Below are 15,583 nucleotides of genomic sequence, written 5' to 3'. Positions count from 1 at the left end.
CAGCATCCAGCGAGGGGTTTCTATTACACAAGCCGTGGAACAGACAGACAGAGTGTACAGTGAATTAGAACATGCTCCATGCTCTATGACAGAGTGAAGGCTGTGCATATTCATAATGTCACAGATCATGACTTGACATTATGAGGCTTTCCCTCTGCAAGATGTCACCGATCCGAGAGGGGCTTTCCAATTGAATGGCATGACACAAGGGTCTGACTTAAGCAGTCCTCAACAGCAGACTAACCACATGTAGAGGACAGGAGCAAAGCAGACTGAGGGAAGGACGTGCCCACCCAAACTAGCCGTGTGTCTAAGCACACCCTGTCCAGGACAACACCCCCCCCCCCCCACCAGCCATGTGTCTAAGCACGCCCTGTCCAGGACAACACCCCCCACCCACCCCCCCCAAACTAGCCATGTGTCTAAGCACGCCCTGTCCAGGACAACACCCCCCCACCACCCCCCCAAACCAGCCATGTGTCTAAGCATGCCCTGTTCAGGACAACACCCCCACCCCTCCCCTCCTCAAACCAGCAATGTGTCTAAGCACACCCTGTCCAGGACAACACCCCCCCCCCCCCACCCCCCAAACCAGCCATGTGTCTAAGCACGCCCTGTTCAGGACAACACCCCCCCACCCACCCCCCCCAAACCAGCCATGTGTCTAAGCACGCCCTGTTCAGGACAACACCCCCCCCCCCACCAGCCATGTGTCTAAGCACGCCCTGTCCAGGACAACACCCCCCCACCCACCCCCCCCAAACTAGCCGTGTGTCTAAGCACGCCCTGTCCAGGACAACATCCCCCCACCCCCCCCCCCCCCCCCCCAAACCAGCCATGTGTCTAAGCACGCCCTGTTCAGGACAACACCCCCACCCCTCCCCTCCTCAAACCAGCAATGTGTCTAAGCACACCCTGTCCAGGACAACACCCCCCCCCCCCCCACCCCCCAAACCAGCCATGTGTCTAAGCACGCCCTGTTCATTTTAATTATTGTTAATCTGATGTTGGGTAAGCTACGCAACTCAAGTAGTATCACACACTGTACGGCACATTTCTACAACCTGAGAAGATTTATACATAATTAAATTCAACTGAGGATGAAGGTGAATTTAGTAGTGTATAAAACAAAATCACTAAATACAGCAACAAATAAAGTAATAACAATGCCATAACTAGGCTTACAGAAAAACCTACTGTTGGCATACCACCAGTCTTCTTCTATTTTGTTGAGTAATTCAGTTGTTACACAGCTTGTGATCCTATATTTTGATTTAATTAATTCTTCAGACACCGCAAACAAAGAGATCCAGGTAGCAAATTAAACAAGATGTGCAATCACACCTTAAGTGATTGTGGAGTTTGTGATAAATCGCATCATGTCTCATTAGGTTATGATTTGCATGAATTCACTCACACAGATCATGGGCTTCCTGTCAAAACAGCCAAAAATGACACATGCAGGAAGTCTGAGGCACAGTGTGGGAAAAGCACACTTGTGAGATGTTTAATATGCACAAAATACCACTGTGCATTTTCAGGGAATATCCCCATGTACTACTGCAAGTATGAGGTAACTATGTGGGTCAGAGGGGTGGAGATACACAGATGAAGATACATGTACTTTTACATCTCATTTTTAAGATCACTGTCATTTTGGGGGGTTGTCCTGGACAGGGCATGGTTAGACACATAGCAAGTTTGGGGGGTTTGGTTTGTCCTGGACAGAGAATTTTTAGACATGTCTAGCAGGGAAATCCCCTGTACAGGTGAAGGTTTCCCAGCAGAGACTCCAACAACTCCACACAGCTGTACGGACGTGGGAGCAAAAAAGAGAAATAAAATAAAGACCAAAGATCTGTCACACATAAAGACAGCTAGTACATTCCGCATGAAAGCAAGGCAAAAAAACAAACCAAAAACATTTTTAAAATAATTTAAAAGACAAATTGTGACCCTGACTACAATCATTGGAGTGAGCGTCCATCACCAAACACGAGCCCTGCAGCCCTCACGCGTTTCACAAGCATCCACCCCACTGTTCACTCCAAAAACACAAGGACACAGCACTGAAATGTTCAAAAAGAAAGAACACACAAACCCCTGGGTCAGGTGCGGCACAGTGCAAGATGGAGGAGCTGTTGGCTTCTCTGGCTCCTGGGCTCTCCACCTTTATCCACCACAGGGTCACGGGCGTTCAGACGCTCCCCGCTGAGGGTGAGGCACGCCTGGCCACTCTCATGCCCATACACCATGGCAGCTGATTGGCTAAGGTCAGCAAAGGTCAGGCATGGCCTGAAACTTGACTGGTCAAGCCTAGCTAAGGCTGACCATGAAGCCAATCAAGTGGTGGCCTAGATTCCAGGGAGGTGATTTCATAATCCACAGAGGATGCACACACCTATTCGTGGTTTCTCTTCAGTTTCAACTGAGGCAAGTGTGCCCTGGGCTTCTGCTACAGTAGCATTAACTCCCAGAGTCAAAGCGCAAGGTTAGCTAAAGGTGACTCTATGCAAGAAATTAATCATGCTCTTTTTCTGGCACTGGTGTGAAGAGGGGGCGGTGGCAGTTTTATTATGTTGAGCCAGGATGGTCCAGCCAGGCCAGGGAACCCTGGGGTAGTGCCATGCTACGCAACTCTGCCGTCTGCCTGTGTCACTGCCTCCATCCGGCCATGGACTACTTCTCCCAGTGCCCCATACGGTGGGCTACCTGTCCCAGAGCCCCATACAGAGTGGTACCTGTCCCAGAGCCCCATACAGAGTGGTACCTGTCCCAGAGCCCCATATGGTGGGCTACCTGTCCCAGTGCCCCATACAGAGTGGTACCTGTCCCAGTGCCCCATACAGAGGGCTACCTGTCCCAGTGCCCCATACGGTGGGCTACCTGTCTCAGTGCCCCATACAGAGGGCTACCTGTCCCAGTGCCCCATACGGTGGGCTACCTGTCTCAGTGCCCCATACAGAGGGCTACCTATCCCAGTGCCCCATACGGTCGGCTACCTGTCCCAGTGCCCCATACAGAGTGGTACCTGTCCCAGTGCCCCATACAGTGGGCTACCTATCCCAGTGCCCCATACAGTGGGCTACCTGTCCCAGTGCCCCATACAGTGAGCTACCTGTCCCAGTGCCCCATACAGAGTGGTACCTGTCCCAGTGCCCCATACAGAGTGGTACCTGTCCCAGTGCCCCATACAGAGGGCTACCTGTCCCAGTGCCCCATACAGAGTGGCACCTGTCCCAGTGCCCCATACAGAGTGGCACCTGTCCCAGTGCCCCATACAGAGTGGTACCTGTCCCAGTGCCCCATACAGAGTGGTACCTGTCCCAGTGCCCCATACAGAGGGCTACCTGTCCCAGTGCCCCATACAGAGTGGCACCTGTCCCAGTGCCCCATACAGAGTGGCACCTGTCCCAGTGCCCCATACAGTGGGCAACCTGTCCCAGTGCCCCATACGGTGGGCTACCTGTCCCAGTGCCCCATACAGAGGGCTACCTGTCCCAGTGCCCCATACGGTGGGCTACCTGTCTCAGTGCCCCATACAGAGGGCTACCTATCCCAGTGCCCCATACGGTCGGCTACCTGTCCCAGTGCCCCATACAGAGTGGTACCTGTCCCAGTGGCCCATACAGTGGGCTACCTATCCCAGTGCCCCATACAGTGGGCTACCTGTCCCAGTGCCCCATACAGTGAGCTACCTGTCCCAGTGCCCCATACAGAGTGGTACCTGTCCCAGTGCCCCATACAGAGTGGTACCTGTCCCAGTGCCCCATACAGAGGGCTACCTGTCCCAGTGCCCCATACAGAGTGGCACCTGTCCCAGTGCCCCATACAGAGTGGTACCTGTCCCAGTGCCCCATACAGTGGGCAACCTGTCCCAGTGCCCCATACGGTGGGCTACCTGTCCCAGTGCCCCATACAGAGTGGCACCTGTCCCAGTGCCCCATACAGAGTGGCACCTGTCCCAGTGCCCCATACAGAGTGGCACCTGTCCCAGTGCCCCATACAGTGGGCAACCTGTCCCAGTGCCCCATACGGTGGGCTACCTGTCCCAGTGCCCCATACAGAGTGGCACCTGTCCCAGTGCCCCATACAGTGGGCTACCTGTCCCAGTGCCCCATACAGAGTGGTACCTGTCCCAGTGCCCCATACAGAGGGCTACCTGTCCCAGTGCCCCATACGGTGGGCTACCTGTCCCAGTGCCCCATACGGTGGGCTACCTGTCCCAGTGCCCCATACATATCCGTGGGGAGAATTTACAGCAGTACACACACACATGCACGCACGCACGCAAACACACACGCACATACACACGCACTCACACAGGCATGCAAGCACAAACATGCACACACACGCAAACACACACACCCAAATGCCCTAATGCAGTTTCCACCTCTCCTGTGCAATTTGCCTCTTGACTCCTGACTGGAGTTTCAACAGTGCGTGTCAGCTAGCCACACCTGTGATTTATTAGCACGTGTGTGCTAGCTACACCTGTAAGTTATTAGCACGTGTGTGCTAGCTACACCTGTGAGTTATTAGCGTGTGTGAGCTAGCTACACCTGTGAGTTATTAGCGTGTGTGAGCTAGCTACACCTGTGATTTATTAGCATGTGTGAGCTAGCTACACCTGTGAATTATTAGCACGTGTGTGCTAGCTACACCTGTAAGTTATTAGCACGTGTGTGCTGGCTACGCCTATGAGTTATTAGCGCGTGTGAGCTACCTACACCTGTGAGTTATTAGCGTGTGTGAGCTAGCTACACCTGTGATTTATTAGCATGTGTGAGCTAGCTACACCTGTAAATTATTAGCACGTGTGTGCTAGCTACACCTGTAAGTTATTAGCACGTGTGTGCTGGCTACGCCTATGAGTTATTAGCGCGTGTGAGCTAGCTACACCTGTGATTTATTGGCACGTGTGTACTAGCTACACCTGTGAGTTATTAGCATGTGTGTGCTAGCTACACCTGTGAGTTATCAGCACGTGTGTGCTAGCTACACCTGTAAGTTATTAGCCCGTGTGTGCTAGCTACACCTGTAAGTTATTAGCGCATGTGAGCTAGCTACACCTGTGATTTATTGGCACGTGTGTACTAGCTACACCTGTGAGTTATTAGCATGTGTGTGCTAGCTACACCTGTGATTTATTAGCACGTGTGTGCTAGCTACACCTGTGAGTTATTAGCACGAGTGTGCTGGCTACGCCTATGACTTATTAGCACGTGAGCTAGCTACACTGTGATTTATTAGCACGTGTGCTAGCTACACCTGTGAGTTATTAGCACGTGTGTGCTGGCTACGCTTATGAGTTATTAGCATGTGTGTGCTAGCCACGCCTATGAGTTATTAGCATGTGTGTGCTACCTATGCCTGTGAGTTATTAGCAGGTGTGTGCTAGCTATGCCTGTGAGTTATTAGCACGTGTGTGCTAGCTATGCATATGAGTTATTAGCATGTGTGTGCTAGCTATGCCTGTGAGTTATTAGCAGGTGTGTGCTAGCTACGCCTACGAGTTATTAGCGCGTGTGTGCTAGCTACGCCTGTGAGTTATTAGCGCGTGTGTGCTAGCTACACCTGTAAGTTATTAGCATGTGTGTGCTGGCTATGCCTACGAGTTATTAGCAAGTGTGTGCTAGCTACACCTATGAGTTATTAGCATGTGTGTGCTAGATATGCCTGTGAGTTATTAGCAGGTGTCTGCTAGCTATGCCTACGAGTTATTAGCGTGTGTGTGCTAGCTACGCCTGTGAGTGATTAGTGCGTGTGTGCTAGCTATGCCTGAGTTATTAGCGTGGGTGAGCTAGCTACGCCTGTGAGTTATTAGCGTGGGTGAGCTAGCTATGCCTGTGAGTTATTAGCGTGGGTGAGCTAGCTATGCCTGTCCATTATTAGCATGTGTGAGCTAGCTATGCCTCCTCTCACCATAGTTAAATAAATCTGATGGCTAGCCAGGGATGTGTACAATCTAAGTGGCTAATTTATTTTGTTTTGTGTCTCCACAAGGTGGAGAGAAAGGGAAAGCATTTCTGTCTTGCCTGCTGGAGAAAAGACATGCAATCCATAGTCATTTGGAGAAAAAGAAAGAAATCAACCAGGAGAGAACGGTACCAGCATCGTTATCACGCTGTCAGGATAACAAGATTAGGCCAGCTGCGATTCATCAAACGCTTTCTGTTGTGGCAGCTTACAATCTCTGTCCTCTCTCAATCCAACTCTCTCCCTCCCTGCTTGTTCTTTCTCTCATTCCAAATATTAATGTAAAAAGCAAGCAGAATAAAAAATAGGATTCGTGAATCAGAGGTCAGGACAGGAAAAAAATAAATTACATAATCAAATAAACACATCAAACAGAGTGGGAAGGGGGAGTAAAAAATATCAGCATTCTGCCATCTAATGAATAAGGGATTTATGATAATATAACCCAAGGCACTGTCTAAATGGGGGGGTCCTTAATGCAATGGCAGTCTGTTCCTCCAGCAATGCCTGAAGCGAGTTAGCCCATGGGCTGGAGATGGAGACAGGATAAGTACGATGGCACATAATTGGCAAGTTATGAAGAATTAAGAAGGCCTAACATAGCTCAGAGGGAACAAGGCAGGAACAGACTGCAGCCGGATAACCGTAGAAAAACCACAACCAAAAACATGCTGGATGGTTTAGCCCTGGACCACAGCAGCAGGGCAGAGCCAGGGCTAGGAGCTTCATCACCGACACAGAGAAGGCAGGAAAGCCTTTCGCTCTGAAAACAATGGTGCTACACCACTCCTGTTACTCAGCCACACTGCATCTTTCCCACTCCTGCTACTGTTCAGCCACACTGCGTCTTTGCAGGGCAGTGTTTTTGAATGCACAATAGTTCTGTCAGGTCCCTTTTTTAACAGCAGTTGACTGTAATCTCTAATAGTAATCTGAGTCTCCAGACCTGCAGAGTGCAGTTTGCTGCTGCAGTTATTCATTGTAATAATTTGTGAAAAGAATAAGCTTTTCCTTTATATGGATGAATGTGGGGGAGGAGCCTTATGGCTGCGAAAAGAACCCGAGTCACAAGCATGTCACTCAGGGTGAGGACTAGGGAACCATGGAAACGCCATCCGCTGGCTTTAAAACCACTCTGCTTTCACCGACTCTTATGAAGAGAACCAGAACAGACACACTCACTGCTACTATACACACCCACTGCTAATATACTCACTCACCACTAATATACACACTCACTGCTAATATACTCACTCACCACTAATATACACACTCACCACTAATATACTCACTCACCACTAATATACACACTCACTGCTAACATACACACCCACTGCTATACACACTCACTGCTAATGTACACACTCACTGCTAATATACTCACTCACCATTAATATACACACTCACCGCTAATATACACACTCACTGCTAATATACACACCCACTGCTAATATACTCACTCACCACTAATATACTCACTCACCACTAATATACACACTCACCGCTAATATACTCACTCACCCCTAATATACACACTCACTGCTAATATACACAACCACTGCTAATATACACACTCACTGCTAATATACTCACTCACCACTAATATACACACCCACTGCTAATATACACACTCACTGATAATATACACAACCACTGCTAATATACTCACTCACCACTAATATACACACTCACTGCTAATATACACACTCACCGCTAATATACACACACACCGCTAATATACACACTCACTGCTAATATACTCACTCACCACTAATATACACACCCACTGCTAATATACTCACTCACCACTAATATACACACTCACTGCTAATATACACAACCACTGCTAATATACTCACTCACCACTAAAATATACACACTCACTGCTAATATACACAACCACTGCTAATATACACACTCACTGCTAATATACTCACTCACCACTAATATACACACCCACTGCTAATATACACACTCACTGATAATATACACAACCACTGCTAATATACTCACTCACCACTAATATACACACTCACTGCTAATATACACACCCACTGCTAATATACTCACTCACCACTAATATACACACTCACCACTAATATACACACTCACCGCTAATATACACACTCACCGCTAATATACACAACCACTGCTAATATACTCACTCACCACTAATATACTCACTCACCACTAATATACACAACCACTGCTAATATACTCACTCACCACTAATATACTCACTCACCACTAATATACACACCCACTGCTAATATACACAACCACTGCTAATATACACACTCACTGCTAATATACTCACTCACCACTAATATACACACTCACCGCTAATATACACACTCACTGCTAATATACACACTCACTGCTAATATACTCACTCACCACTAATATACACACTCACCGCTAATATACTCACTCACCACTAATATACACACCCACTGCTAATATACACACTCACTGATAATATACACAACCACTGCTAATATACTCACTCACCACTAATATACACACTCACTGCTAATATACACACCCACTGCTAATATACTCACTCACCACTAATATACACACTCACCACTAATATACACACCCACTGCTAATATACACAACCACTGCTAATATACTCACTCACTGATAATATACACAACCACTGCTAATATACTCACTCACCACTAATATACACACTCACTGCTAATATACTCACTCACCACTAATATACACACTCACTGCTAATATACTCACTCACCACTAATATACACACTCACTGCTAATATACTCACTCACCACTAATATACACACTCACCACTAATATACACACTCACTGCTAATATACTCACTCACCACTAATATACACACTCACTGCTAATATACTCACTCACCACTAATATACACACTCACTGCTAATATACACACTCACTGCTAATATACTCACTCACCACTAATTTACACACTCACTGCTAATATACTCACTCACCACTAATATACACACTCACCACTAATATACTCACTCACTGCTAATATACTCACTCACCACTAATATACACACTCACCACTAATATACACACTCACTGCTAATATACACACTCACCGCTAATATACACACTCACCGCTAATATACACACTCACTCCTAATATACACACTCACCACTAATATACTCACTCACTCCTAATATACACAATCACTGCTAATATACACACTCACCGCTAATATACACACTCATCACTAATATATACACTCACTGCTAATATACACTGGCCCGCAGCCACCCGTTTGCCTTAAACATGACAATTTTTTATGAATGAACAATGTCAGGAAGCAGTAACATAGCAACCTGACATTGTTCGTTCGTAAATAACTAATAGACAATTAATGTAGAGAGACAGAATCACAAGCTCTATAGTATACTTCCTTTACCCATCAATTATCTTGACAGCGTATGTTATCAGAATTGTCAAACAAACAGACAAAAATGACAACTTCATGGTGACTCACACACATTCATATAACCTCTTATCTCCATTTACAATATTACACTTCATTTCTGAATGCTTTATAAAATAGTAATAGCTGTATAATAGCGTATAATTAGGTAATAGGCAATATGTTTACTACCCCCTTATGAAGTTAATGTAATGGTGTGATGGGAACACTGTGCTGTAGGAGATGCCGTCTTTCAGATGAGACGTTAAACCGAGGTCCTGACTCACTGTGGTCATTAAAGATCCCATGACACTATTTGCAAAGGGTAGGGGGTTCCCAGGTGTCCTGGCTAAAAATCCCAGATCTGGCTCCGCAAAAACTTGCCACCTAATCATCCCCTGATTTAATTGGCTAAAAAAATGTTCCCTCCCTCCAGTGGAGCTGCTCAGTGGCCAACAATAAAGGATTGTGGTTGTACTGGGCAGCTCCCAGGTGTGAATGTGTATGAGTGTGAAGCAGGGCGTTCCTGCAAATGAGCATCCGTGCTCAGTGAACCTACCCTGGGTAAATAAAGGTTAAATAAAATAAAATAAAATAAAATAAAATAAATAAATAAATAAATAAATAAAATTCAGCATGCCTGGTACATACGTGTGTCATGTATGACCCCATAACTTGTATAAAGTAATGCAGGGTCCTGCACAGGATGAGGATGGGTTTTCAGTATTTCGATAAACATTTCGTAGAGCCACAAAACAGAAACTTCATTCACTCTACAGGTTGTGCCAGGGACAGTAATGGTTGGTATGCACTATGGTGAGTTTTCTGGTAGTTATGGTTTGTTACAAATGGGCAGAAGCAGGATGGAGCTGAATGTTATTGCAGCTGGGCCCCATTGCATTATGGGGTTTCAGAGGGATTAGAGGTGGGGGATGGGGGTGACTGTAGAGCTTCAGAATTATGCCAAGGACACATGCCAAGGACACAGACACTAGCATGGGCCCAATCTGCAGAGTAATATGTGTGTGCGTACGTGTGAATGTGTGTGTGTATGCATTTGTACGTGGATTCTTCATTCTATGCCGCACACACGCGTGTGTGTGTGTGTATGTATGCGTGTGTGTGCATGTGCACATGAGCATGCTTGTGTGTGTGTGTGTTTGTTTGTACATGTATGCTTCAGTGGTACTGAGTGGTGGCACAGAGCAGCAATACAGATTTCTTGTTCTGTGTTTGGTGCACAGAGGGTGCTTAATGGCACCGAGTGAAGCATGTACATACACACGCGCACACATGCGCACACACACTCACACTCGCACACGCGCACACATACTCACACTCACACTCGCACACGCGCACACATACTCACACTCACACACGCACACACACTCACACTCACACACGCACACACACTCACACTCGCACATGCGCACACACACACACTCGCACACGCGCACACACACTCACACTCACACTCACACACACGCACGCACACACACACTCACACTCGCACACGCGCACACATACTCACACTCACACACGCACACACGCACGCACACACACACTCAAACTCGCACACGCGCACACATACTCACACTCACACGCGCACACATACTCACACTCACACGCGCACACACACTCACACTCGCACATGCGCACACACACTCACACTCGCACACGCGCACACACACTCACACTCACACACGCACACACACACACGCACGCACACACACTCACACTCGCACACGCGCACACATACTCACACTCACACACGCACACACACACACGCACGCACACACACACTCGCACACGCGCACACATACTCACACTCGCACACTTGCACACATACTCACACTCACACACGCGCACACACACGCACACATGCACACACACACACGCACGCGCACACACACTCACACTCGCACACGCGCACACATACTCACACTCACACACGCACACACACACACGCACGCACACACACACTCACACTCGCACACGCGCACACATACACACGCGCACACACGCGCACACACACTCACACTCGCACACGCGCACACATACTCACACTCACACACGCACACACACTCACGCACGCACACACACACTCACGCGTGCGCAACCTCACCCACGCACACACACACACACACTCACGCGCAACCTCACCCACGCACACTCGTGTACACAAGCACACACGCACACGTGCACATGCACATGCACATGCACATGCACTCACACGCACACACATATGCGCACACACACACACACACACACACACACTCACACAAGCATGCGCACACACACACACACACACACACACACATGCACACACACTCGCACACACACACACACACACACACACACATGCACACACACTCACAAGCATGCACACACACACGTGTGGCCCTGAGTGAAGGATGATTCAGCCCATGCAGCTGCCCAGCTCACAGGCCACTGAAGCACATTTCTGCAGAAGCAGAACCGCGTCCCACATCACCACGTTTTGAGAAGGCGTCGGCTGGAAAGCTTCAGGATGAGCACAGCTCAGACCAGCTCTTTGAGCAGCTCAGACCAGCGCTTTGAGCAGCTCAGACCAGCTCTTTGAGCAGCTTAGACCAGCGCTTTGAGCAGCTCAGACCAGCGCTTTGAGCAGCTCAGACCAGCGCTTTGAGCAGCTCAGACCAGCTCTTTGAGCAGCTCAGACCAGCGCTTTGAGCAGCTCAGACCAGCTCTTTGAGCAGCTCAGACCAGCTCTTTGAGCAGCTCATCCAGCTCTTTGAGCAGCTCAGACCAGCGTTTTGAGCAGCTCAGACCAGCGCTTTGAGCAGCTCAGACCAGCGCTTTGAGCAGCTCAGACCAGCGTTTTGAGCAGCTTAGACCAGCGCTTTGAGCAGCTCAGACCAGCGCTTTGAGCAGCTCAGACCAGCTCTTTGAGCAGCTCAGACCAGCTCTTTGAGCAGCTCAGACCAGCACTTTGAGCAGCTCAGACCAGCGCTTTGAGCAGCTCAGACCAGCGCTTTGAGCAGCTCAGACCAGCGCTTTGAGCAGCTCTTGCACTCACAAGTTGAAACACAGTTTTATTTCAATTTGTCTGTAGAATATATTGAAGTGCTTTACTCCAGACCATGTGCTTAACTGTGGTTTGGCCGTTCTGTGCAATGCCATCAGACTGTCACACACCTGCGGGGGACGGATGCAACCCCTTAATGACTCAACGGGGACTCATCCCATTAGCATTTAAAAAGGTGACATTTGAAGTGGGTGGGGGGTGGAATTCCAGGTGGGTGGGGTCCTGACAGGTGCACATTCATCCCCGAAAAACAAGAGGACACAGGAAAGTGATGAAAGAAATGCTGACAGGTGGATTTTTTTGGTGGCTCCCTTTCAACAATTAAACACACAGACCTGAAATAATAATCACTACCTTCAGAGTAAGAGACACAGGACCTGGGAGTGAGAGGGGGTGGGTGAGGGGGGGTGGGGGGGTGGGGCGGTGAGGGCTCTGGAACGAGGACCTATTTAGTGTAGCGAGCAGAGAAGTTAAGAGTTTTTTTTCTGGTTTGAAATGCCAGAGATGACTTTATTAGCTCAGGGGGGTCGTGGGGTGCGGGGCGCACTGCTGGTGCAGCGTGTTAGAAAATGTTAGGGCTCTGATCCGCACACAGCGGACAGCGGCCTTTCCCCGCTCTGCTCGAGCGTGGGGCGTTACTGTTCTCTGCTCCACTCTGGCGTTAGGGTCACTCTGGCGTGGGGCGTTAGGGTCGCTCTGGCGTGGGGCGTTAGGGTTAGGGTCGCTCTGGCGTGGGGCGTTAGGGTAGGGTTAGGGTTAGGGTTAGGGGAGCGTGTCCGGGGAAAATGGCAAGACAGCAGGCTAATGATGTCTCTGGAAGAGACTACGTAAATACGGGATGGACAGATCATGTCTGAAAGAATGAAGACATGACAGAACTCCACTCCTTCTCTTCTGCAATGCGGAAGAAGGGGGGAGACAAAAGGATTATGACAGAGGGACGGGAACCCCTAAATCCAAGAGTGACAGGGACCTCCCCAGATAACGGGACCCCTAGGCTTAGCCGGAGGAAAGGGAAACCCTGTGTGTGAGCATTCCCCTGGATTAGGTTTGATGGAAGGAGACCCCCAGACCCCTGGAGGAGACCCCCAGCCCCCCAGGTGGACCCCCAGACCCCTAGAGGAGGAACACCCCATCCAACATCTTTTGGATCAATTAGAAAGCCAACTGCGAGCCAGGCCTAATCGCCAACCCCAACCCCAACCAGTGCTCAATCTCACTAATGCTCTTCAGGCTGAATGGAAGCAAATCCCTGCAGCAATGCTCCAACACCTTTTATAAAGCCTTCCCAGAAGAGTGGCGGTTGTTATAGCAGCAAAGGGTGGACTAACACGATATTAATGCCCATAATTCTGGATGAGATGTTTGATGTCAGGTGTCCACATACGTTTGGCCATGAAGTATATACATATAAAATGAACAGCAAAGGCTCTCTCCCACCCCATGTGCTTCTCCCCACCCAGCCCCCCCATCTCTCTCACTCCCAGTGAAGACCTCTTTCCCCCCTCTATCACTTAATTTCTACTTACCCTCTGAATACCCCCCTCCCCACATAGCCTTCTCTGATCTTAAGAAAATAGACGCCAGAACAAAGAGCTAAATCACAGCAGCGCAAACCTCTCATCACACAGTGCTGCTGAGCCAACAAAACACCAACAACCACGACTACAGGAGCCGACCAATCCAGCTCTGCACATTCAACCAACACTCTTCCACTGCTTCTCCATTAACAGACAGCAGCTGCTCATGAAGGACAATAAAATGCTCAGCGCTCAAACCTTGGGGGACGCTCAGTGCTAAAACCCTGCTCAGCACTCAGACCCTGGGGGACGCTCAGCACTCAGACCCTGGGGGACGCTCAGCACTCAGACCCTGGGGGACGCTCAGCACTCAGACCCTGGGGGACGCTCAGCACTCAGACCCTGGGGGATGCTCAGCACTCAGACCCTGGGGGATGCTCAGCACTCAGACCCTGGGGGACGCTCAGCACTCAGACCCTGGGGGATGCTCAGCACTCAGACCCTGGGGGACGCTCAGCACTCAGACCCTGGGGGATGCTCAGCACTCAGACCCTGGGGGACGCTCAGCACTCAGACCTTGGGGGACGCTCAGCACTCAGACCCTGGGGGACGCTCAGCACTCAGACCCTGGGGGATGCTCAGCACTCAGACCCTGGGGGACGCTCAGCACTCAGACCCTGGGGGATGCTCAGCACTCAGACCCTGGGGGACGCTCAGTGTGGTTTAAGCATCATCTCTGGGGCGCTCACAGCAAGTTACAGGGAAGTCTCAGAGTGGTCTCACTGTGGTTTCAGCACCATCTTGGGGTGCAGTCAGTATGAACTTAGTCTGGTCTACGTATGGTCTCTAAGTGGTCTATGAGCAGTCTCTTAGTGTGGTCTCTAAGTGATCTATGAGTAGTCTCTTAGTGTGGTCTCTAAGTAGTCTATGAGCAGTCTCTTAGTGTGGTCTCTAAGTGGTCTATGAGCAGTCTCTTAGCATGGTCTCTAAGTGGTCTATGTGCAGTCTCTTAGTGTGGTATCCAAGTGGTCTAGGAGCACAGTTTTGCCAATGAAAACTCAATTTCGTCACCCTCACAGGAAGGCGTGAAAATAGTGCAGTTCCAGCGCAGCCAGTCTAAAACAACCCATAAACACACAGTCTGAAACAACCCATAAACATATCCACAAAATCTTCCATAAACTCCCATCCTGACATCTGACCTTGAATGCCCAGTTCAACAGTCTTTATCTCGTGTCTGATATAAGAAATAAAATAACCCATAAACATCTAGGCTACGACCCTGCATTTAAAAAAGAATCCATAAACACCCATTCTGAAAACTCCCCATAAAGGTCGAGTCTTTCCTACACAACAAAAGACGTCAGAAATCGCACATCGGCAGCATCGGTAGCAGTGGCAGGCACTGATGTAACAGTGCCGCTGATGTAAAAAGTAATAACAGCAAAACGCATCTGGGTTAATCAGTTTTACGTAAGCAGACAATCCTGCCGGAACTTCCAACGCATCCAGGAGTCCCTCTCCACCACGCTTCCTTTATGATGGCCACACACAGAGCAGCGAGCTGAGCTTTCCCAGAATGCA

At 49.0% G+C, this 15,583-nt stretch overlaps 1 protein-coding gene across 10 annotated transcripts in view; it reads right to left on the bottom strand.

The window, feature by feature from the left end:
• LOC118215014 (serine/threonine-protein kinase BRSK2) overlaps positions 1-15,583 on the bottom strand; it is a 172,231-nt gene that overhangs the window by 71,409 nt on the left and 85,239 nt on the right. The gene's annotated exons all lie outside the window — the stretch shown is intronic.

The sequence above is a fragment of the Anguilla anguilla genome, chromosome 16 (genome assembly GCF_013347855.1).
Source record: "Anguilla anguilla isolate fAngAng1 chromosome 16, fAngAng1.pri, whole genome shotgun sequence".
NCBI classification, from domain to species: Eukaryota; Metazoa; Chordata; class Actinopteri; order Anguilliformes; family Anguillidae; genus Anguilla; species Anguilla anguilla.
This window is presented reverse-complemented; position numbering and strand designations above follow the sequence as displayed.